Source organism: Aplysia californica, unplaced genomic scaffold, assembly GCF_000002075.1.
Source record: "Aplysia californica isolate F4 #8 unplaced genomic scaffold, AplCal3.0 scaffold00107, whole genome shotgun sequence".
Taxonomy (NCBI): domain Eukaryota; kingdom Metazoa; phylum Mollusca; class Gastropoda; order Aplysiida; family Aplysiidae; genus Aplysia; species Aplysia californica.
In genome coordinates this window covers 604,593-612,225 of record NW_004797377.1, presented here as the reverse complement: position 1 = coordinate 612,225, position 7,633 = coordinate 604,593, and the positions used below count along the sequence as shown (strand labels likewise).

General features: G+C 42.5%; 1 long non-coding RNA gene across 1 annotated transcript; it reads right to left on the bottom strand.

The window, feature by feature from the left end:
* Positions 1 to 325: 325 nt before the first annotated feature.
* Positions 326 to 6,101, bottom strand: LOC118477485. The gene is made up of 2 exons (XR_004858409.1): positions 5,943 to 6,101; positions 326 to 755 (listed from the first exon to the last, which is right to left on the bottom strand). It is a non-coding gene; the product is annotated as an uncharacterized LOC118477485 (long non-coding RNA).
* Positions 6,102 to 7,633: the final 1,532 nt, after the last annotated feature.

Genomic DNA, 7,633 nt, shown 5'->3' with positions numbered 1-7,633 from the left:
AGAGAGAGAGATCCAGGCAAAAGAAAGAGAATGGCGGAGAGATAAAAGAGCTAGTGAAATGGTAAAACGATATAGGTTAAACGGCCCTATCAACAACACTCTGTTATTAAGGAGGCAGTCAGGGCCTCCTAGTTTAAGGTCTGTCCCTGAAAGCATCGAACCAAACGGGAAATTCGTGTAAAGTGCCTTTCCCAAGGACTGAGGTGAGGCTCGAACCCCCGAACCCGCAATCTCACGATTACGGGTGTGGTATAAAGAGTTGGAATGAAATGATAACTTCTTGATTTTAAATAATGGAAAGTTTTAAAAGGGAAAAAAACTCACCTTTTTTCGTGGATGATGCTGATGTTTAATCAATGAGAGCTCTGCTGTCTTGACTTTCGGAAGGGGATATCGCCGCAATCAGTTGTCAAGAGATACTACTTCCTGTAGAAGACACTTCGTGTCTATTCGACGATCTAGCACTTGAAACTGTGTCCTGTTAACAGCGATCCCTGGAACCTTTCCAGGCGATGAACACAAAGTGAAACGTCACTTTCTTTATATTGAACCAGTTCAAGCCGAAGAAACAATTCAGAAGAAACGGACACCGTTAGACACTCACGGAAGTTCCCAATGTTGGACAAGGAATCCTATAAAGTCTGACAGTCTTTCCAATTACTTATAAAGGCTATGCTTTATTTCCTTTCCTTTTTCGTTAATAAAATGTTTATGCGCCCTCCTAAGCACAACTGTGGTTGATTCAACAGCTACGCCTATAAAAAGAGGGGAAAAAGTGGGGGGGGGGGTGGAGAGAGTCTGTAGCTGAGTGGTTAATGAGCTGAGGCTCACAATAACGTCGAAACGTGTGTCAGTGCCACAGAGTTTTGGTGGGTGGTCGCTGGGGTGCGTCCCTTTGTTTGTCTGTTTGAGTAAAGAGACTCACATCGATACAATAATGGTTATTTACCCTTGGGAAAAATGAGACAGACAGGCAAAAATAATACAAGGAATGTAAAGAAGCAGGACCTACCAGTAGCACCCTCAAACAATCCAAGGCACGTCCTTGATCAGGACAGGATTACCTTAGTGCAAAAGCAGGGTACTGCACAGTGACAACCAGCAATTGCGTGCGGATTGTCTATATTTGTGATATGTGTATTATTCATGATTTGGGGATTAATGTATTTGTGTTTTTATGTCCGCCATGCATTGTAAAAAAAATATCCTCATGAGTTCAATAAAGTGTAATTCGTCAAGTTCATTTTGTATAATTAGTTGCAACGAAAATATTATCTTCTTCACATCGGTGTCTGTAGTGTAGCGGTTAGAGTCTTCGCTATCACACGCATGAGACCCAGGTTCGATTTCCGAGTGGAAAGAATTTTTCCTAGTATCTCGAGTTTCTGCAGAGATGTTGTATCGTTCTTAGCCCGAGTTGGCCCCAACAGGCAAGATCGAAGTAAAGTATCTTCTAAAGTATCTAAACCTTTATGATGGGGGCCTAAAAACACCTGTTTCTTTTTTTGTTTGTTACGTTTTCTTCACGAGTAAACTCAGCAAACATCGTGGTTGTGTGGGAGCTAAACCGCGCCAACAACTTAATGATCTAACGAACTGAGTTCTCTTCCAGACTTTAGACTTGCTGACTTCAAAACAACAGTCAAGAAATGTACGACTCCCAAAAGCCCAATGTGTGAGATAAGCTATTCCCTGGATGATTTAAACGGATTTTTAAGACTGAAACAGCAGTTCAACGCAGACAGTTGGTGCCTCTATAAATGGTATTGATCCCGACTAATGTTGGGATGAAAGAGGGCTTTGTGTGTGCGGAGGGGGGGGGTAGTTTTCTTTTCATTTGATGATGTTTTACTGGCGGGACAATCAGTTTTATCAAAACTGTTATTGGTCATAAGACAAAAAGCAGGAGTCAAAGTCCCCAGCAATTTTATAATATCTATAGAAGAACAAATAGTTAACACTCTCCCTATCCCCATCCCATGATTTCAAATGTGTTATGACATGGTCCAACTCTTAACCCTTTCCCCTTGCCTTTGCGTGGAGAATACAATAACGTATTATAATAATGAACCTATTCAGTTTAATATTTCTGGCCGAGGGGGGAGGGGGGGACGCGTAGTGGGAGGTGTGCTGAATAATTGCTTTATTTGATATTTCATAGGACCCCTCCACTCCTCATCCCAACCTCTTCAACAAATCAATCACCTGTATCTAGGATTGTCATCCAACTCCCACCCCCACCCCTTCGTAAATATCAGTTTTTCTGTCTATTAGCAGCGATAGGTCACCGACCATTTTTCTCCCTCTGATAGTCACGCTCCAGCTCATGGACTCATGGACTCACAGACAAAAAAGACATGGGCTATTTTGACAACCTGCGCTACAATAACAGTGTGATTTGATTCTGACCCCTTTTCCGATTGATACAACAATTTTCTTGATCCTTCTCTGGTTCCTAATAAAATTTAATTATGCCCAAACTATGGCAAAATCCAGACTCAATTTCTTTTCACTCCAAAAAGCGCCATGCGCCCAGAGAAAGGCGGATGCACAACGATAAATGAATTACTTGGCAGAAACCAAATGTCTCTTTTCCTACTTCTCTTTCCCCAGGTGTTCTTCTTCGTTCTTGTGTCAGACAGCGGGAAAAATCGAGTTTGCGCCCAGCTAGGGATGTGTGTCTTTCCAGAAATGTTTCAAATTAGTTAAGTGTACGTATTTCAGCAGCAGACATAACATAATATTGGGGGAGACACATCCCTTTGCCAGTGTCGCCAGGGCCCAGGGAACAGCCACCATACCATACAGCAATCTACTCGCTTCATATCCAAAGAACATAGATATGGTAATGATATTATGTTTAACCACAGGAGGGAAAGCTGTATGGCAGCATCGAGGATCTAAAGCTGACTGCACAGTTTGTACGCACCACCATATCTTATAGGGGTGCCCACTAGCGAGAGCGAATTGGGTCGGGTCGGGTTGGGTCGGGTCGTTTTCTAGTGGTTTTAGTGCACACTACAACCCCGCCGCGATTGTACCCGACGACATGGAATTGAAAGTAGAGAAACCTTTAACCTCAATAGCTTCCAGGGCTCCTTTCCACAGCTCCCTGTTGCAGTGCTGCGGCAGTCTGGAATCCCATAAACATGGTTACAATAGTTGCATCGATAACTTTCTGTTATCAAAGATCGTTCATAAGAAGAAAGCTCCAGTTCTCTCGGCCAAAAAAGTGTCCGCAGAAGTCCACCATTGGTTCAGATGGTGCTGCAGTCTTTGTTTTGAAGCTCTCTTTCATTTCTCCAGAAGAAGTATAGGAATAGCACAGTTTGTTGGTTTCGCTTTTATTGTTTTTCACACAAGTAGAGTAACTCTGTTCGCAAAGTCTCCACTTTTTCGAAGAGGGCGCCACCGGATTTTGAGTGTCAACATGGACATGTGACTCGGCCTTCTTGTGATTGGCTGCAAACCACCCGATCGAGCGATTCGCAGGCCTGAAAACAAACGGGTTTGTTTTTGTAGGTCACCGACCGAGTCAATAGGTTTGTGCCGCGATGGCCGTTTTGCGCCCTCAATTTGGCTAGCCCCGACTACCGGATCGACCCGACCCGACCCGACCTGACCCGACCCGATCGTGTATGTGGGCACTCCCTATTACTGTCACCCAGATCAAAGAAGGAGAAAGTGATCAGAGGGAGCGGCCACAGCCCCTGCACGTTTGGGTCACAACCGGGACTGCCAGCCCTTCGGGGAGAAGTTGTCCCTTTTGACCGGCTCTAAGGTCGATGTTAATTAAGTTTAGTAAGACATTCGGTCCATCGAAATTCCGAACAATCAACAGAAGTCAACAAATGTCACTTTCAAGTTGTCTAATTGCTTTCAGTATTTTCCTTAACGAATGAATTCGTGAAGGTGTTATTGGAACGGTTTAACAGCTCTACGGTAGTTGAGATGGTTAAAAGTTTCTCACCATTAATTTGAAGTCACGGTAGAGATGAATTCAATGAATTCTACAGCGCTCGGTTTCCAAAAATTACTGATTCAAATTTTCAAAATTTTGAATATCTTGAATTACATGGCAGAATTAGATTACATAAAACAGAACCACATAATCAAGTTCAAGAACGTGGACCAATTTGTTTTAAATTGCAACATGGACTTCTTTTCTTTCTCAAAAACAGATGCTTCTGTGTTCACATGACCAGAACATAACCATGGAATGTTAGAACAGCGCGCGGCACGAGCATTAGCCTGAGTCCTGAGCCAATTGCGAGCGACTCTGAGGGTTTTCCCCAAACTGGCCGATCGGATCCGAGCGGACGGATGGTCATCCCTTAACGGGGAATAATAGTCCCATGCCGTTCCCATCCCATCCCATCCCCCTCTTCTTTTTCTAAACTCACGTTATGTCAATTAACTCTTCTTGGCAGCAAAACAAAAACGTGCTTTTCTGCGTAATTATGCCAATCAACCTGCTCTTTCCAAATTCAAGATTGCTTAGCAACTAATATTAGCTTGGATGAAAATAGCCTCAGCTCGAGCTCCATTTCCGGGGATTAATTAGTACGTTATGCGTCAATACTTCCTTTTCAAACACTCATGTTTCAAGCTGATCGACTCTTACCGCTCGCCAAGATTTATCTTCTACAACTTGTACCAGCTGCTCCTGCCTAACATCATCATTCAGAATGCTTTGGCTGCTGCTCTGAGTTCATAAGAATTTGTGGCATAACGAATGTGTGTTTAATACGTTTCAAGTCAAGAGTAATGAGTGTGTTTTTTATTGTACCTTCAGCCCCTATGCATCCTCTACCTCGCTACAATTAGTCACTTTTGATCTGCAAATGGTACTGTAGTAGAACAGAATGAAGGATACGCTTGGTAGACAGTGAATACTCATTAACAATATTGTTTTCTGTAGACAAAACAATACGTCTACGTAAGATCAGCATCAGGTACCGACTCATGACACCTCGATGATGGTCACTGCAATCTCAGACAACTAGTAGAACGAGATAATTTATTTTATTTGTCTATGGAATACGGAATACAGTATTAAGTTAGTTTCAACTGAACTCACAAAAATTAAGACAAACATAAAAAGGTTTTTATTAGCTGTGTGCTTGTATTTTTTAAATCATTTTTTGTTGTTGGTTTCTTTTGGGGTTTTGTTGTTGTTGTTGTTGTTGTTGTTGTTGTTGTTGTTGTTGTTGTTGTTGTTTCTTTCGTTACTGTTGTTTTTCAGAACTAATGCCTTCTTTTCTAGTACATATGAAGTATGTGTTAACACTAACGTATTGACAAAAAGTGAAATGAAAAAGTTCCCTCCGCAGCCTTTTTGTTTTGTTGTTGTTGTCGTTGTTTGGTTGTTGTTGTTGTTGTTGTTGTTGGGTTTTTTTGGGGGGGTTGTTTTGTTAACGTTAACCAAAGAAACGCAGTATATTTGGTATGGAAGGGTTAATAATGTGTTCTAAAGGATATGTTCGTAGGGTGGGTACGCCAAGCGTTGCTTTTTTTTTATCTATTGTTGTTGTTCGTTTTTGGTAGGGTTTTTTGTTGTTGTTTTTTTTTTTGGGAGGGGTGTTATGTTTTATTTTGTTTTCTACTGGGACTGACGAAAGTTTTTTGAGGTGATGAGAATATACGAAAGAAAATTCTCGTCTAAGTTCTACGGACTGTTATGGAAAGTATATTTCATTATCGCAGACCACTGTATTCTTAAAACAAAAATCATTTGGTACAGTAATTTTCGAAACAGGTGAAACTCCTTTGAAAGTACACAGTTAATAGTTCAACTACACAGAATTGGTTGTTTGCGGTACCTTTTTGTACTGAACACTCGGCAAAAGTTTGACAATTTAAAAAAACAAAAAAAGAAAACAAAGTGAAGAAACAAAACAGAAACACTCGTAAGAAAAGTTCAGGACCTATACTTTACTGACCTCAACACTTGCTGAACAAAGTAGGAACCAATGAGTGGGATCGATGTTTTTTGCTCCTTACTGTCCCGCAATCATCACGCCCTGAGCTCTTCAATGACCATTACTTCCAGACCCGTGAGCTCACGGCAGTGAGAGCGCCTGTATGGCACCAGTTCCTGGTATTTTTCACGGCGGGGGAATCGCGAGTCTGTCGCTTGCAAGGCGAACTCGCGCTAGCTCACAGGCAAAGGGGACTGTGAAGGGACGTAACTCACGGGGAAGAAGTGATGAGCGTGCGCTGGGGTGTGTGGGAATTTGGGGGCAGGGATGGGAGGGAGATGGGGAGATAGGGTGGAGGGAGAGAAAGAGAGATAGACTGAGAAAGAGGAGGAGGGGAGAGAATATGAGGCGATGGAGAAAGGGCGAGGGGGAGGAAAAAGGGTGAAAGAGGGAGAGAGAGAGAGAGAGAGAGAGGGGGGGGGAGAGAACGAAAACAAAATGGAGGAAGGGAAGGGAGGAGGGGAAAGGGAGTGAGGGGAGGGGATGGAGCAAAAGAGAGAAAAAGAGGAAGAGAGAGATAGAGAGAGATATACAAAGAGGAAATGAAAGAAAGAGAAGGAGAGTTATATGTGTGTGTGGCCGGGGGTGGGGGTGGGGGGAAGAATGACTAGTCTGGATTTCTCTTTTTAAATTTTACGTTAAATACGACTGCCTTTGTTCAATGCCTTTTTTTCACCAAGTTTTCTAAGCGGCCTGTTACGGGCAAAAGAAACTTCTTTTTTTGCAAGTGTGGTCCAGTTATACATCTAGTGTGGCCTCAAAACCACGCACTGAATATACTTCCAAAAGGGAATGACCGCTGACATATTAAGTATGGGTACCACAAGAGATCTGTGTTGGCTACTCGTTTGTCTAAGTCTGTAAGAGTTAAGACTCTCCTAGACACAATTGGGTAAACCAAAAAGCGAGAACATCGAAGCAGGTTAAAGTACCCTACTCGTACGTCTCAGATCTTCTTCCACCGTTAGGTTTGGGCCTCCAGGCCTGTAGATTTGAAGCAACTTACATGGCAATTTTTTATTTGATGTCTTATCAATCGAAAGCCTTGTTTGTTAGAAATATAAATTGCAAAATAACTTGTTCTTTTGGAAACCAGCGCATTTGGCTCGGTTTTAAAGGAAAATAAGAACTTTGAAAAGATGGCAAAGGTATGTCATATGCCCCCAAATTAATTATGTAAAGATGTTCGTGTGTAACGTTCCATTATCAGATGGGTTGACCTTCCTGTTTGTGTGTGGCCTCGGTGATCTTGTTGTTTAGTGGTGAGGCTACTGGGCTCATTATCATGAGATTGCAGGTTGATCGGAGGTTCGAGGCTAAGCTCGGCTAAACGTTACGTCCTTGGGAAAGGCAATTTACACGAATAGTCACATTAGGTTCAGTATAGGAGACGGAGTTACATTCAGAGGGAATGATCTGTTAATAACTTTACACTTTCACAAGGAGCGTTACATGTCAATCTTTATCATCCGTGTTATGTGCAATAGGTCTGTTCTCTACCCTATCAACTCAAGGAGGGGGTGGGGTGGAGGTGGGGGTATATATATTGATTCAGTTAAAATAAGAACAATAGTCGTGTTCTCAAGCTGGGGTGGGGACAGGAAGGGTGGGGGGATGGAAGAAAGAGAGAGAGACAGAGACAGAGAGAGAGA